Source organism: Diceros bicornis, chromosome 17 (assembly GCF_020826845.1).
Source record: "Diceros bicornis minor isolate mBicDic1 chromosome 17, mDicBic1.mat.cur, whole genome shotgun sequence".
Lineage (NCBI taxonomy): Eukaryota > Metazoa > Chordata > Mammalia > Perissodactyla > Rhinocerotidae > Diceros > Diceros bicornis.
Window position 1 is genome coordinate 42,089,042 of NC_080756.1, and position 17,828 is coordinate 42,106,869.

At 37.0% G+C, this 17,828-nt stretch overlaps 1 long non-coding RNA gene across 2 annotated transcripts in view; it reads right to left on the reverse strand.

The window, feature by feature from the left end:
• Positions 1-17,528, reverse strand: part of LOC131416266 (uncharacterized) — a 110,610-nt gene extending 93,082 nt beyond the window's left edge. The window contains exons 1-2 of one of the 2 annotated variants that reach the window (XR_009222569.1): positions 17,371-17,528; positions 9,899-10,024 (exon numbers count right to left, since the gene is read on the reverse strand). This is a non-coding gene — a long non-coding RNA (uncharacterized LOC131416266). Of the gene's footprint in view, positions 1-9,898; positions 10,025-14,217; positions 15,496-17,370 lie in introns of those variants that run through there. The other variant, XR_009222570.1, reaches the window with a different exon arrangement.
• Positions 17,529-17,828: the final 300 nt, after the last annotated feature.

Here is a 17,828-nt window from a genome sequence, read left to right on the forward strand (position 1 = left end):
GCCACCCTGAAATATATCTCTTTACCTTGATTGTTTTCTCTGAGGGACATTTGACCTCCCCCACTAACTGCCTAAAGAATTTGACATGGTGGCTCCTTCTTGGAACAGATCTTCTATCATGATGGCTGTAATGATAATGTAAAATAGATGTTACAATGGGAAAGGCACCAAGCCCCTTTTATCAAAAAACTCTATCTCTCCCTGACCACATTTATCTATAGATGACCCTGAAAAAAATTGTCTTCTTGCCCTCTGAAGTCCCAGACCACTACCCACCCCGAACACCTTCCTTGCCTTTAGCTACAATACTTAAGCAAGCAGCTTAGACAGAGAGACGAGTTGCTCATTTCTGAGTTTCTCCCATGTATACATGTTATTAAACTTGGTATTATTTTCTCCTGCTAACCTGTCTAGTTGATTATTTGGCCAGCCATAAGAACCTTAAGGGAAAGGGCAGAGGGGGATTCTCCCTCTCTCCCCACACTACCAAATGATTCAGAAAAAAAAGTACCATACTTCCAACTTTTCTGAAAGTTTATGCTTATTTCAAAGTTTTAAAAACTATATATATGAAAGTCCACATAAGCATTTAAAATTGTTTTCAAAATATTCATATAAAATAAATTCAAAACAAATTTTCTATGTCTGCTCCATTAATTTACTATTTGATTAGAAAACATCACTCTATAGCCATTTAAAAAGTGGTAAAATCATTTTTTTTTTCCTATTTGACATAATCCACTCAACAAACAGTCAATGAGTACACATTAGGCGAGGTAATAAGATCACAGCAGAAAATAGAGTAGATTGTGTCGTAGTCTTATTGAGTTTACATTCTGTAGAGGAGATGGACAATAAATAAGAAAAGAAATAATTTCAGATAGTGATTGTGATATGAAGAAAATAAAACAAGGTAACATGAGAGAAAGTGCATAGATTAGGAGAAGGTGACTTTAAAGAAAGTGGTTAGAGAGGGTTTCCCTGAAAAGGTGATACTCAAATGACAAGAACTAGCCATGAGAAAATCTGGACAAAGACAGTCCAGGCGAGGGAGACACCTCGTTCAAAGGCCCTAGGCAAGAACTGCAGGAAGAGAAGGGCAGCCAGTGTGTCTGGAAAGCAACGAGCAAGGGGAGATGATAAGAGACGAGGTCCATGAAAAGATGCAGCATCAAAGTCATGCTGGGCTTTGTGCGCCATATTGAGAAGTCAGGGTTTTATTCTAAGGGCAGTGGACAGCAGTGAAAGGGTTTGACCTTTAATAACCTCTCTTACCTTTAAAAGATCACATTATCCACACTGCAGGACAAATGGATTGGTTGCAGTGATGCAAGAAAGGTAGCAAAGTGATAAATTAGGAAATTATTATAGAACCAATGGGAACTGATTTGGTAAAAACCAGGTTAACAATTAGGACATAAAGAAGTAGACAGGCTGGAAATGTACTTTGGACTTGATAGTCCTCACATTTTTATGCTACTACATATTTTTGGTTGAGCAAATTCTATGTATTTGAATGAACTTCTCTCTATTTTAGTACTTAACTCTCTAACGTTGGCAGGAATAAAGTAATTAGGAGGCTGTGACCCTAGTAAGACCAAAAACAAAACAAATCTAGGGCAAAGTAAAAGTGCAAAAAGGGACTCTTTTTGATATTTCGATAAAAATTTCAATAAAATTGAAATAAAATTCTTTCTATAAAAATGGCTCCTCTACTCTAATGTGAGAAGTGCTAAGTTGTATTAGTTTTTATTCGAAAGAAGAGTTGATTGACACAAAATGAACACAAATTTGTCATTTGAAGCAAGAAGGCAAAATATATTTACAATTGCAAAACCAGGAAATGAGATGTCGGGAAGTTCCACAATCCTGAAGGTCTGTGTAGGGAGTTGTAGAGAAATAGAGAGCTGGAAGAAATCAGAGTGACAGCCCTATACTTTGGAAATTTTACCAGAGGATACAACACCATAACTAGCTAAGAAAGGATACAACACCATAACTAGCTAAGAAAGAGTGTGTTGAACTATCAGATTTGACTAAAACCTGGAGAAATACAAACCTGGAGCCCACGCTAACCCACAAACAAACTTTCCAATGTCAAATGGTCTACCCAGATTAATTTCCCCTCCTGAGAGTAGTGTTCTTTAGAAATAAAGAGATTAAGAATATACCACTGTGAAGGGTTTTTTGTTGTTGCTTTCTGTTTTTGCTGAACTTCTCTTATCAGCCTAACAGCAGAGCCTCCTAAAAGAATTCATCTGTCATAAATCCCCTCCCCGGGAGTTATGTAATCAGGAAAAATTGACTCCTATCACAGGAGACAAGAAGTTGGCACCAGGATAAGAAATTGCCTAAACAAACTTTGTCACAAAACTATCATATCTCCCATCTATTCTCCTAAGGGCCCATTTATCTTTCCTAAAAGTCATGTGTTTTCCCATAACTGCCTTCTCCCTCTCTCCTTCCCCTATTAAGATGGTATATATGCCCAAAATTATAACTGCCTCCTTGAGTCACATTTTTCTGTGAACATTCCTGTATATGAATAAAAATCTGTCTTTTCTCTTGCTGATCTGCCTTTTGTCAGTTTAATTCACACACTCTCAATTATTAAACCTAAAAGAGTAGAGGAAAAGTTTTTCCTCCCTAACAGAGGGAATAAAAAGAATTTCTTTTATAAAAAGAACAAGAGAAAGAACAAAACCCATTCCTTACCCAGTTGTTATTCTCACAATAAATTTGATTTACAGATATTTTATACTCCAACTAAATGTTACAAAGAATTTTAAGCAATACACAACAAAAACACATACGGTAAAATAGTAAACTCTCATAATAATAACTCATTCCTGGGAAAATTTAAGGCATATGCAGGAAGGGAGTAAAGCAAGTATTCAGATCCTAAGTGTCTATATAATTCATTTTCTCTCTAAGGTAGTCAAAGGGAAAAGAAAATTATGGTTGATTTTGTTGTTAAAAAGGGAGAAATAATGATGCAATGATTCCTCAGAAAAAGCAGAACTCTTCTTAGCACTTAGAGCTAAATGGGATGTGTCACATGGGACTTTCCTAATGGGGTCCTGAGCCATGTTGTAGGCAGCATCCTTGACAACATTCCCACTGCAAATGTAGTATCAGATTTCATAAGGATGTTTCTTGTAGCATTCCTCCATGAAACGTAGGAATAACAGCTCAGTGGAGGCTTAACAAGGGGGCAGGGTGGGGCTAATTAGCATCCCTGTTTGCCAACTATTCTTTTCTATCTTGCTGGTGTGACTCAGCTTATTAAGCTTTATCATCCCTGGTGATACTGATGGACAGAGTTCCACAGAAGCCAGAGCAGGAGTTCCTTAGGTCCTCAGAACATAGCAGGTCTTATATTTGGCACATTTTCAAAAAATGACAAGCCCTTAAAGAGGCAGAACACTTTAAAGCACACTTTCTTGCTTGACTGGTATCTACAATGATTAAAGTGCAATTAATATGAGAGAGGGAGAGAAATTTAACTGAAAGTGTTCTAGGCTAAGACAGTGACTCCAGCTCTGGCTGTCTAAATGCATGAGCTTTGAAAAGTCATTTATCTTCTGTGCCTCCATCCCTAAACTAACTAAAATATGCTTTAGGAAAAGTTAGATTCATACAAAGAAATATCAAGAACCAGAGGAAGTGTATTCCTTTCCATCATTAGCCACCACTAATCCACTACTTGTCTTTCAAGGAGGAGCAAAGCTACATTCCTAACACAGCAGAACATATGAACAATGAGTAACCAATCGGAGCAGTTCATTTGAAAATCTGTCACTTCCTAGAGAGTCACAAGTAGGAATTGGAAGAAAAGAATGAATTCGTCCTTGAGACTCAATGAACTATTTTCTAGAAGGATGCAGGAAAGTCAAAAGTATGGAATATGGAACATTCAACAGATGGTTCCATTTTTGATCACATGCAAAGTGAAGTGTCTCAACAATCAAGAAGTGAAAGAAAAAAAATTTAACTGGTAATTTTGTCCACATGTTTAAAATAGAACTGCAAAACTTATCTCTCTTTCTCTAATTGTTTCCAGGAAATGATTTCTCCTGGTCTGCCTTTTGGTAATGAGATACAGAAAGCTGTGTCATTGTCACTTGAAGACTGGTTGACCAGTTAGTGGTTGACCAGTTAGTTGGTTGATCAGTTAGTAGTTCTAGGAAGAAAGAGGTTACTTAAAGGAAAACCAATTAAATGGGTCACTTCCTTTTGAAGGAAGGTAATAAAGCATCATGATTAAAAATATGGATCTGGACTCAAAATGCCTGGGTTTAAACATTTGCTTGCTAGATAACAAAGAGCAGTTGACTCACCTCTATATATCTTTGTTTCCTTATCAGCAAAATGGGAATGGTAACTGTAAGTACATCATCAGGTCATTTTGAAGATTAAATACCATAATTCATGTATTTGAAATAGGCTCTGCTTTATAGAAAGCACTCATAAATGTTCATTGCAATGATTGCACCTTTAGCAGACTAACAAGGTTTACTAAGATAGGCACGTCTCTCAAGAGGTGGTTCCACTAAGTAACTACTGAGAAAGGTGAAAGGAGAATCTTACGCTGACATGGTCCAAGCTAGACCAGAAATTCAATCATTTCCTTTCCCAAAGACTATTATTTATTCTAAATAAATTTTTTTCCAAAAATGTTTTCCCCTCAAAAAATTCATTTCAACATTTCAAGTGTAGCTTAAATTTATTTTAACTAGCTACAGAACATTCCATCTTACATAAACACGTTTTAAAAATATAATTAAAAGAAACAATGAGATTCCATATGGGTAAAGAAGACAATGAAAATGTGTTCACGATCTGAACTTTATATAGATAGAATGTTTGTACAGCTGCACTATTTAATTGGTTTACTATCTTCCCAGAATTTTGAGCAACACAAGGGGAAGACTGCTAGACTGTTTTTTTCATCCTGTGGCAAGTTAGGGAAAAACTTGTCACAGAAGCAGTTTAGTTCATAGATGGAAGCAATTGGTTTACCCTCAGTTTGGTGGACTGGAGGAAAAAGTAGGAAGCTCCAGAACACAGATGACAGGAACTTCTGCACATTCTGTGCGTATCAAGAATGCAGCCATTGGATCCAGAAAACGATGCAACAAAAGTGCACAAGAGCAGACACTAAAATGAATATAGGAATAAAATAGGAGTGTGCCTCTTGCTCCCACAATTGAACCCAATTACCATTTATGGGTAATCTTGAGCCATTTAACCCACATTAAATCCTCCCCAGAAACCCTAGACTCTAATCTAAAACAAAAGTTCCCAACCTTGAACTCAACAATTTCCATGAACTTCATCCACCTTCCAGATATAAGAACAGAAATCTACAACTCCCTATATAGATTAGATTGGTGTGTGTGCCAAGTCACTGTTGCTCCTGGGGATAGTAGAGCATTACTCTCTCCCGAATCCTTGTGTCTCTATATCCAGGCAAGGAAGACACGGTAGAATTCCAAAACTTAAAGACCATTCACAGTTAGAGGTATAGCAAAAAGGACACTGAATTTTGAGTCTGAAGATCTGGGTTCAGCTCCTAGCTGGGCTACCAACTAGATGATCTTGGGCAAATAGTAAACCGTCTCTAAGCCTCAATCTTCTCAGTTGTAAAGTAGGTATAATAATATCCTACCTAAGAGTTTCTTGAGAGGATATAAAGAGATAACAGATGTCAAAATTTTTTGTAAACTCTAACACGCTGTCAAGAGTTTGTTATGATTGTTTGATAAGGTTTCCAAGGACTGTGTTTTATCCCCCTCAAAGAGACTGTGACTTTCTTGGGAGCAGGTACTGTTTTCTCATTTCTTTTGTACTCACCAATTTCTTGAGAGACATCTTTGTAGAGTGAGCAGAAAAAACAGTGAACTGTAAAACTTGGGTTTTAGTTTCTTCCATGAGTCATTTAATCTCTCTGATCCCAGTCTCCTTGGCTCAGAAGTTTATTTTCTCACATAACAGGAAGTCCAAAGTTGATGCTTTATTGTCCGAAGCATCAACTTCATCCTCAGGCTGGTCATGAGATGACAGCCAGCAGCAAACAGGGCCACATATTTCCTTGCACACTTTGCCCTTAAGTGTGACTATGCACCCTTGCCTGAAGTGAACCAATAACAGCCACCGGGGAAATGTCATAGCACATTGATTGGCTAAGACTATGGTTTTCCATTACAACTGCACTTTAGAATCACCTAGGAAGTATTTTTAAAAACACTCAGTTCCCATACCCCAAAGACTCCAATTCAGTATGTGTGGGGGGAGGTGGGGGAGTTGGGGCATCTTTTTTTTTAAGCACCCCAGATGATTCAAATATGCAGCCAGAGATGAGAAACACCATTTCAGAGTAATTAGAATGTACCCACGAAGGCGGGGATGGGGATGTTTAGAAGGTAAGCAAGAAGTAGATAATGTAGTGGATACATCTACACAGTACATACCCCTTTAAATGTTCAAAGGGTACATTTGCATATTAAACATTCGACAGTAAAGAAAGCTAGTTAATGTTTTTTCTGGCTACTCAACAAAGAAGGATCATGGCAAACAAGACAAAAGGAAGAGCTAACAGCTGAGTGAAGCATTACAAACAAAAGTCCCTTTTACTAGTCTCAGACCAATATTCTTATAGGAATTTCTGAGATAGCTTAGATATAGAGGAGCTATATTAGCATAAAACGGGAAGTTCAGTAAGACCAAAGTTAAGGAGCATAGAGCCCAGAGGTCAAGATAAAGTTGTCATTCAGGAATCTGAACAGATAAAGTCAATATCAGGACCCAGGGGATCAAGAGGTGACAGTGATCTGAGGTAGAAACTTCTTCTATTAGGAAAGTAACCGATTCCAGAGAATAGATGACTCTGAACCCATAGAAAAGAACCATTGTGGAAATGAAATTAGTTTGAAATGGTACAAGAAAGATAGCAGTTGCAGATACCCCTCAAGTTGAACTAGCTGTCTTCATTTTATAGAAGCACAGAGAAGAAAAAAAGCTCTTCCCAAAGTAGCAGGGAGGCAGAGAGATGAACTACATGAGACCTCTGAATAAGCAAAGCTCCTCATTATTGTGCCCTTAGCTGAATTTTTCTTGCCAAGGTGCAATGCTTATGACCTGATGAACCCAACATTTCAGTTTTAGCCAAAAGGGAAATAAAAATACAGAACACTAACAACTCAAAAAACACTCCATAAAATAAATACGAGGTAAATGAAGGATGTGGCGAAATGTAGTACAGACATTCCAATATGCGTCAAAAACAAGATATAAGAGAAGCAATGATGTAAACGTTTTATCAAAATGGCATTAATGAGGTCATTAATGATGTCTGAATGTTGGCAACTCAAGGAGTCTTGGGTATGTGAGCAGAATCACACAGAACACAGTTCTGGCAAAGTTACAAATAGGAAGCACTTGTGCAAACATTATGTGACAATGTCCCTTTGGGAAAGGCATGAGTGGAGTCCAAAAAGAAATGTATTTGTCCAGTCTAAAGAAGCAGTTAGCTAATTCCTGACCACTTCTACAGGCACTCCTTTGAATATTTTCAAAGTCAAATCATCAACAGATTCTATCTGGCAGCCATTGAGAGAACAACCTTCCAACCAACACACACCACTTAAACACAAATGAGAATCAGGAAGCCCTTCTGTCTAAATAGAACTTTTTATCTTTCATGTGAGTTTAGTCTCCTGTCTTAGAATTGCATCCACCACAATTCTTGGAAAGGTTGTCAGCAATGCCTCCACCCTTCTCATTCTTATTAAGAGCTCAATAGTCTTTATTTTTCCTCTTTGCAAGGAGGGGCTGGATGGAGGGAATTCGGAATGAGAAAATTTGATTAATAAAAATAATGTAGCTTTGAAAACAAGAATGAGAACTGAAGACAAAAACGAGGTAATCTTTCATTAGAATTTGTTCAACCAATATCTACAAGAACCTACGAAAAGACAGACATTGTGATAAGGGCTAAGATCCTGAAAGTATTCTATTGACCCACTGTAAAAGAGATGACTCATGAATATGTGAACCAAAGCTTGGGAAGGTGACGGTGGAAAGGTATTTGAGCTAAAATGACAGTTCATGGAAATTCTGGAAGTGGTGTTTTGATGGATTGGAGAGATGAAGGAGTGGGAAATGGTGATATATTACTTGTGCCTGTAAATTTAAGTTAGTACATGTGGCATTTGCTCCTTCCAAAATTTTAAGTGATTTTCAAATTTGTAAATCTATGTACTTTAAGTTGTTAATATATCCCATGGCATTGAGCCACAAGAACATATGTCAAAAATTGGCTCCAAATTTATGTCTTTCCCTCCTCGGATCACTCTGCAGCTGTCCCCTTGGTGCCCATTTACATTATTTTGTACGATGTGATAGTTATATTGCAGAAAGTTAAGCCCACAGACTCAGACCAGTTGTGCTCACATCCTGGCTCTAAAACTTACAAGTTATGTGATCCTAGATTTTCTCAATGAATAATCCCCTAAAAGCCCTTGTCACAGTTCCTGGCATAAGAAAAGCAGACGGTAAATGTTAGGTATTATTATTTATAGTTTCTTTATTGTTTGAAATTCTTCTTGATTTGTTTCAGATACCTATGTTTGGTCTCAAGAAATGTCTGTAAATAACTGCCTTCATAAATAAACTCCAATGCATGGAAATATAATGATCAAACCTGAATACTTATAAATGGCCATATATCAGAAATTCAGAGCATTATTCTTAGAGTGTGTCGGAAATTCTGAGCGTTTTTCTCATTTTGTGTTGGGTTAGTAAGATTAGATTTGAGGGTTACATTGACTTTAGGAGTGTGTGCCTAGATCCATGAACTTTAAGATCTGACATGCTCCGGCAAACCCAGTCACTCATGTGACTCTAATCCTCAAACATCCCTAATTTCACTCCGAATAAGATAGAAGAAATGGGGAGTAACTTCTAGATAACCATTTTAGGACTAGAAGACACAAGAAGAGAAGACTATAAAGTATAAACTTTACGATAAGTTTCTGGTTCTCTAACCAGACTCCTTCCCTGGAGGGATGGAAGAGGAGACCCAGCCACCTGTATAGAGGTGCAGAACTGGAGAGGTCCCACAGGGGTCATCTCGCCCTCTGAAAAGAAGCTCAGGACTCCCAGGCATCTGTGATCCACACTGGACGCTGAAACGTTTGAATAAAGCTAACACGAGATGTTCCTAAAATTAGAAGGCCGTATGAATGACTTCTTGAGGGTCTTGGAGGCATTGCTTAGTGGGTCCATGGCTGTGGGGCTAACAGTCCTTGAAGTGTGAACATCGGCAACTGCTGACAACCACACCAGCAACGATGCAGGGTTCTACCTCTTACGAAACGCCTCCTACCATTTTCCTTAACTTCCCAGGAAGGTCTTTTTTTCTTTCAAACAATAATATTTGATACCTGAGCTTCCTGGAGACTTAGAATTCTCGACTGAAAATATACATTGTTTAGTGATCCTGCTATGAAATATGATAGCAACATAAAGAAAATATACAGCGATATACAGAAGGGCATTTCTTTGCCCTTCACCATGGTTCTAATGAAAATAGAGACACACTTGACGCTGATTCAATGTTATTGAGTCAGCACTGAATTTTTTTTTGTTGTTTATGGAGGTGGTGGTGTTTGGGAGAAGAGGGGAATTTTTTTTTTTCAATAGCACAATACTTTGCAGCCATTAATTCATTATTCCACTTAATCCACGTGCATCCCCTGAGGCTTAGCACAATCATCCTTAAAATCTGTGACAATTGTCAAAGTAATTTAGGGTTAACAGGACATATCTCTGACAGAGCTGGGGGGAAGACATGAGCATTAAGGTACAACTAGCTCTTCCTAAAAATAGAAGTTACCTGTAATAGAATCCAAATGGTACTCTTCATTGTCTCTTCACACATCTTTTAAAAACTTTGATTCAAAAGATTTTCTTGCTTGCTTTCTTGTATTTTTCTTTTTAGACAGCAAAACTGTGGCAGGATCTAAAGATATGTTATCATTAGCACAGAAGCAATTAACTTTTATTTAACAAATTTGGTGGCATTTTAAAATTATTATCAATATATGCTGAAGGGAAGGCAACGAATAGTCCTCCCCTCATGAATCACCCAGACTCTCTGTAGACACTCTTTTCACATGAAGTTGAAACGAAAAAAAAACCTCTAGGTCTTTCCAGTCATTTTTTTTTTTAAATAAATTATTTAGCAAACTGGTTTGAATGTGACTTTTAGGCAGTGATGTGCTGTTAAATGTTTATCAATCAGCTATCACTTGTAGTCTTCACTCCTCCTCATAAATACTCTCACCCTGGATGATTTCAAGCTACCACTACGATGCCCCCAACACAGTATTGGGAAGAGGTACACACAATGGGTTCTCACAAGCTGGTATGAACCTGCTCCAATACCCCCAAACGCAGCCACCAGGACTGACTTAGAAGATGAAGCCCATGCCCAAAATTCAGCTGTTATACCACCATCTGGGGAGGTACTGAGCATACCTAAAATGATTTTTTCCCTCTGCCTCACTGAAAAGTTTTCTAGTAGTTTACATTTATCTCAGGTCCTAGTCTAGAAGACATACCAAGAACAACTAAAAAAAAGAGGGAGGGGATTCATTTGTCTACATGATGCCTTAATAGCCCTTACTAGTATTATTATTGAATAGAATAAAGCACTTAGCATAAGTTAACCAGGGAATTCTCAAGGATCCCTGAGAAGTAGGCAGTAAGTGTGAATTCCATTTTATAAGAAGCGAAGAGTTTCTGAGAAGATAAGAAATTAAGTTGGGCAATAGAACATTAAGCAGCAAAAATTCTTTTCAGCGGCAGAGTAGAAGAGGCCCACTCCTCTGGGAAAAACAGTCTTTATTCCCCTACACGCTCCAATCTTAATACAGCTGTTGCACTTAAACTCAACCTATTCTCCACCCAGCAGTGCTCAGGGATCTGGGTAACATAAACAATTAGAAGCAGCAGCCTCTGTGAATCTGAATTTTCCTTTCACCTCCTCGGATACTGTCACCCATCCTAAACATTATGGCTAGAATAAAGTATAGCCTTATGAAATAGGCCATATTATTGAGAAATTATAATTCGTCTTATCCTTCTTGCTGAAAATTCATTGGCTAGAAGAATTAAAATTTTTTTTCTCCTCTCCCAGACATGCCTTAGTAATCCTCAATTCCCTGGGAGAAAAGAAGCCAGTTTTGGTTTCACACTCCTTAAGGCAGATTGAGCTATATGGGCTCAGAAGTAGAAGGCTTGGAGGTTTTTGCCCCAAAAGACCCTGAAGAGAGCTGGATTTCCAGGGACTAGAAGCTGCAGATGATGGCCCCAAGTGGAGGTGGGAGGCTGGGAATAGACGAGACCTGCACACTGGTCCCTCAGAGCATCTAAGCAGCAGCAGGGCTTCTGGGGGACTGTCAGGATGCTGAACACTACACAACTCAGAGGCCCGGGCCCACGTCCCATGGAGGAAGTGAAGAGCAATGCAGGACCACCTTCAAAGGGGCTACACAAGCTTAAACAACATCTTAAACAACTATCAACCAGGACAGAGAACAGAGGCCCTCTTGTCTAATTTTTCTAGTTCATTTCAGCCCCCTTGGGTCTTTTGCTGTTCTGAGTAAGGTGGGGACAGGGGGAGGGTCTCCTGAAAAAACAACTTGAGTTTGACTATCCTGCTAGCCCAGCGCATGGAGCCATCTATATTTAATTGGATTCAGAACAACAAAAAGTGAGATGCTTTTTGCATCTCAGTGTCATACTGAAAATCTTGGAGCTCCTTTACTGTGGCAGGAAGGGCTTTTTACAATCCTCCCTTGCCTTAGGCTAACTGGAAATCCTATTCTGTTAATCCATATTCCTTCTATGAACGTTCCCTGGCTCCACAAATATCTCCACTGCAAATGGACTAACATGCAGTTAAGCTGAGCTAGCTGGCTCAGGGCTTTGATATTTTATACCTGCAACACATAGGTTACCCTAGGTCTTGGGATGCTCCTCTTTGGTTAAATTAAATTTGATTAAAGATGTGTGCAGCCCTCTTTAGATTAATAATTACCATGAGAAAAGGTTGTTCCTATCATACTTTTTTTGCCTGATTTGGACAATTAGATATATCTGAGGTGCATTTTTAGAATCTTAGCTGCTTTGTGCAGAAATTTTATGAAGCAAAGCAAAAGCAGACAAAGCTTGGCAAACATATCAATCTCCATCAATAAGTTGAGTGGCCAAAGCTCCCATGCCTTCCACACCATCAGAGAATAGCAGAGGAATAGGCAATGATAGAGCGTTAGGTTATTGTGCCAGCTCTGCTTGGAAGAGAAGGAGGCCCATTTTCTGCTTTTACTTGAAAGTAGACGTTTCTACCTTCAGATTGGATGAACTGCTTAACCTCTGTGGGCCATGGTTTCCTCACCTAAAAGTTGGTGTATTTAGCTGCATGATCTCTAAGATTCCTTGCAGCACTAAAATTCTTTGATTCCAAGATATTATGAAATCCCAAAAGGAAAAGAGGGACATTGTTCTCAGTCTATTGTCCACCCAGCTGATTTTATCAGATTAAGATTCTGAGTCATAAATAAAGGAAGAAAAGACACTGATACAATATAGAACTTGCATTTGCAGGAAGTGCATTTTTCCTCCATATGGATCTTAACTATTTCACGTGCTAAAAAATAATTGAACAGACTATCTATAGAAATGGTTTTGTCCATTCATCCACTTTTCTCTATAACGGTAAAAATAACTATTGCTTTGTTATAAAACTGTGTTCAAATAAAAATAGGGAAATGCAATCCTCAACAGTTTCTGAGATCTAGCTGTGAGAAAAGTCGCCACGTCTCTTTAAATAAGCATAAAGGTAAGAGTGCCATCTGCTGGCTTAAATTGTCTAATAGTGTCTTTCTAACTTGATATGTACAATAAAATTGTTACTCCACAAATAACTTCTAAAACTTGAGTCTACACCCTGCTTCATGAAAACTCTGAGCTCTTTAATAACTTGATGTACAGAGCCTAAATAGAAAAATCATTTGTCCTAATGTCCAAAATACACAAAATATATTAATATACTCTGAATATATGAATATACTCTGAATTAAATAAGTACTTCTTTTAATTATATCCTACAATATTTACCATGTCAAAAAACTATAAACCTATCAGGTCCAAGAGTAAGTAGATAATGTCTTTCTTTAAAAGCTTCTAAGAAAGCTAGAATATTTGGAGTGTTTACACGTAGGCAATAGTGTCAATTGTCAAAAGTCTCCTTAGCTTCACAGCAGGAAACCAAGGGGTACCTCTGTTAACAGAGTTCAATTAAGGAAGAAAGAAAACACAGTTAAGTAGAAAAGTCATATATCAGATACAACCATCACTTCACGCCTCCACATTGACGTCAGCAGGCAGATGAAGGTCAGACTGAAGCACTTACTGGCTCTCCTTTATGAGGTGTTGTGATGTTAATATCTGGGCCATGAAATGTACTCTTATTCTTCTCAATCCTCCCCCAAAATCTCCTTCAGAAAAGATTCTCTTTTAAGGGAACCCCCTACAGCAATGGAGCTGCTCAGAGAATGTTTCACATAAAAACAAAAAATTCCAATCAATTTCTTAGTCCAGTAAGCCTGAGAGGATCCCAGGAAAATTTATTCCATTGCCTGAAATGTTGAATATCTGTTTAGTACAATCCTGAAATCATCCAAGGAGATGTATGAGGTGACTAGAATACTTTTTATTCAAAAATGTACATGAAACTTCCTATGCCAAAAGCATTTAACTGGAAGAAAACAATCATTCTAAATAGATGAGATTCAATATTACCAAGAAGCTAAGAGACGAACTAGCACAGTTCTTAAGGGTCGTTGGCATTCCTGTTAATTTTCTGCCTTACCTATATTGTAAAGATAACATAATAATTATATTGTAAAGATTTCATAACAATTCACTGATTCTTGGCATTAAGGGTCTTTTATGTTCTCAGGATGCCATGCTACAAAGTTGTTTGGAAAAGCCAATCGTTAAAATATTAAATCACTACATACTTTCACTAGTATAGTATACTTTCTATCACTGGTATAGAAAGTATAGATATATATATCACTAGTATACTTTCAATGAATTTAGGCATAGACATAAACAAAATCTGTATGAAAAAAATAATATACTTACTGTTCTTTTGTTGAAAGATGATATCAATTATGCTGTTTCCTCTGTGTATGAATGTGAATGAGTGTGAATAAGCCACACTACAGATTACTCACAGTCTGTATTTTGAATTAAAGCTATTTCATGATCAAAGTGTGGTTTCGGTTCGTATCGGTGACATATCTTCACACCTTTTTCATCACTGGTACTAGGATGTAAGAATGCAGTTGCCTGAAGCTCAGATCCTACTCCTGGTTCTCTGAGAATGTCTTCAGGTCAGTTTGCATGCCTCCACCAACCTTGCCAACATACTAATGACAGAGCTCTAAAACCACATCCACAAGAATGCAGGAAACCAATGGTGAGTTTACACCAAGTTAATGACAATAGACAACTTGGAGGAAATTAGTTCATGTAAAACATGCCACTCTTCATACTCACTCAACATTGAAAATCATCACAGATCAACTACAGTGACAAAATTCAGACCAGGCACAATTTATATTTGTTATTACACTCCATAATAAAATATTTTCCCATTTGTTCTTCAAGACATTCTCTGAGATAAGCAGACCATTTTACAAATCACTTAAGCTCATTCACTCAATTTTCCATAGTTGGAAAATAGCTACTGGGTTTCTCCACTTGAGTAATGTTTACTGTAAGACCAAAAACACAGTAGAGCTTGTCAGTAATATGCTAGCAAACACTAAACCATATACTTGGTTGACATAATCCAATGAAGCACAATATTGGTGTCTGCTAGAACTACCACATACTCTGTTGACGGAATTCATCTCTCAGCCGAATAGCTGGCACTGCCACACATAGCAAGAGATGACAGTGAACAGGCGCCCAAAATACACATTTCCCTCTAGACCAAGGGATGACAGTATGGAGTGAAAACAATGGAGTAACATAAATTTGCTTTTTGAATATATCAAACTGATATCAACACCAAAATATATTTGAGATTATCTAGATGAAAAAACAGAGGCGTCAAAAGGCCACGTTTTATCAAGTTTAGTAGCAGAGTCAAGATTGAAACTCAATTCTAATCTTGAGTCCAGAAGTCAGGGTTGCAGATTGAAACAATGTGAAAGGATACAGGATAATTCATCAAAATGGTAAAAATAAAAATATATATGGCCAATAAATCAGTAGCCAAAGAATCTTAAATTTAAGCAAGATACTGTAATTCACCAGGCTAGTGCTGTTGAGAATTTAATTATTGCGAGGGTGAGAAAACAGACTACTCATATAAGCAGCTGGTGGGAAAGCAAAGTGATTCAACATTTAGATAGATATAGATAAGATATAGATACTGATATACTTTTTAAAATACACAAATATCAATACCCATTCACCCAATAATCCCATTTCTAGGATAAACACAAATTATTTATAAGGTCATTTATCTCAAAGTTAATTGCAACAAATAATGGAAACAAACGTATACCTATACTAAATTGATAAAATTAAAATTAATTTTTGTCTTTCATTACAATGAAATACTATGTGGCTCCAAAAAATCATGTTTTAGAAGAATAGTTTGTGAGTTGGAAAAATGCTTTAGTTATATTTTGATGTATTGATATATGCTTTTGGTATATTTTCATATATAAAAGGTTTACAAACAATATGATAGGTATGATCCTAATTAAGGCAATATTTGTAAATAAGCATATTTAGCAAATATATAGCCACTAACACACATATAAAAAGAATTGGATTAGAAATTTTTTTTTTCATCTTATACTTTATACTTTCCAAATTTTCTACAGTGGATACACATTTGGTTTCATGCCAGAAAAAATGATGTTATTTAAACCAAACACAAAGTGAGTTGAGACACCTGGGAATAAACGAGATTCATGCTTTGGGAGGATCGGTGGCTGCAGTGGTTTCAGGCTCCTGAGTTGACCAGGGATTAGCACTTGGACAATTTATCTGGCTCTTAATTTTCTGGAAATTAAGGTAAAATCGAGTAGCAAGTTTCCATTTTCTAGCAACAGAAAACACATTAAATTATTTACAATACTTTTTCCTCCAGAACTATAGTCAAACAGGAATTTAGCATCATTTGAATCCTTACATAAAAGACTTCATGAAACATATTGAGCAGTAACTTCAACTGTGGTCTTAAAAATCAGTAGCTTTCTTTGGGGATCTTTTAGGCATTGATCCTGTGATAAATCATATTCTACTACATTAAATTAAATACAATTCTGTTTGAGATCTGAGTAATTAATCTCTGACAAGAGATGGGTCTTTGTAACATGCATTTAGGCAACAAGTGTTTTTAATAAAACCATAATAATCTATCCTATAATGCTCTATTCAAGAGCAACTATTTCATTGGTTATAACAAAGGCTGAGTTAGAAGCAGAATGCCTCCTTTTATTCAAAAAGAATATCTTTAATAACCCAATATATTAAGCTCAAATAAACACTTCAATCATTTCCCAAAGGGATTATAACAGGTAGTTCATGTGTGTTTGTGTGCTACACATTGGAACATGTAACATGCTCTAAATCACATCAAAACTCTTTTACTTTAAATTTGAAAATGTCCTGTATAAAGTGTTCATCTACATTCTTAGAAATGGCATAAATAAAATTGTCTAGAAGAAGATTAATCGAGGTGATCATGTCATCTTTACCCTAGCTTTACATAAATAATCGTTTCACCAATCATCCAATCAAAAGCAAAACAAAACCAAGGAATGAGTCTTTCTCTTGGCCAGTCAAGATATGCCAAGCTCTCCTTTGCCTAAATCCTATTATACAGTGTATTTGCCGTCACTTTGCGTGGCTCCTACCCATGGCCAATTCACTGTCCCATCTACATTCTCTCACTGACTATAACAGCAAAAACATGTTAGGGAAGTACATTGCTCATAATTATGATATCTGTCTCAAAAAAGTTATGAGCACCCCTTTTTGCACTTTGATACCATTATTTTATTCAGCAAACATTTTAAATTCTTACCATGTGCTGGTACTAGACCCTAGACTAGAGAGAGATATGTGAGGAAACATATGGAATAAAGTGTTATAACTGCTATAGTAGCAATTATATATGTACATGTTTCAATGAAGAGCAAAGGAGAAAACTGTCAAGTGTATCTAAATAAGGGTTGCAAGTTTACTACTGTAAAATGTGTTCATGCTCACCTTTTAATGATCTCCAAAGTGTTCTTTCATTCTAATATATTTGGGATTTAAGGATCAAGTGAATAGTCCAACCATTTTTCTATGGTTGATCATATTCTCTTTCCTCTCCCAGCACTCTTTATATAACCTAAAACACAGAGCATATATTTATATTACAGTATTTTATTAACATATTTAACTAATATGAAACAGCATTAATTAAATGATTGGTATACAAAGCTGGTGACACCCCCCCCCATGACGTCTAATTACCACTTTTGGGGGTATGGTGAATATTTGGCATATTTGTAGCAATCCAGCATGTTTTGAACACTTTTCTTTTGTCTGAACATTTTCACAGATTCTGAGTCCCATCTCTTTAACACAGAAGCCAGAACTCCAATCTTGCTCACAGCTGGGTAAAAGCACATGATGCACTCACACAGGATTGCAGTCTGGGAAGTTGGTGACATAAGAAA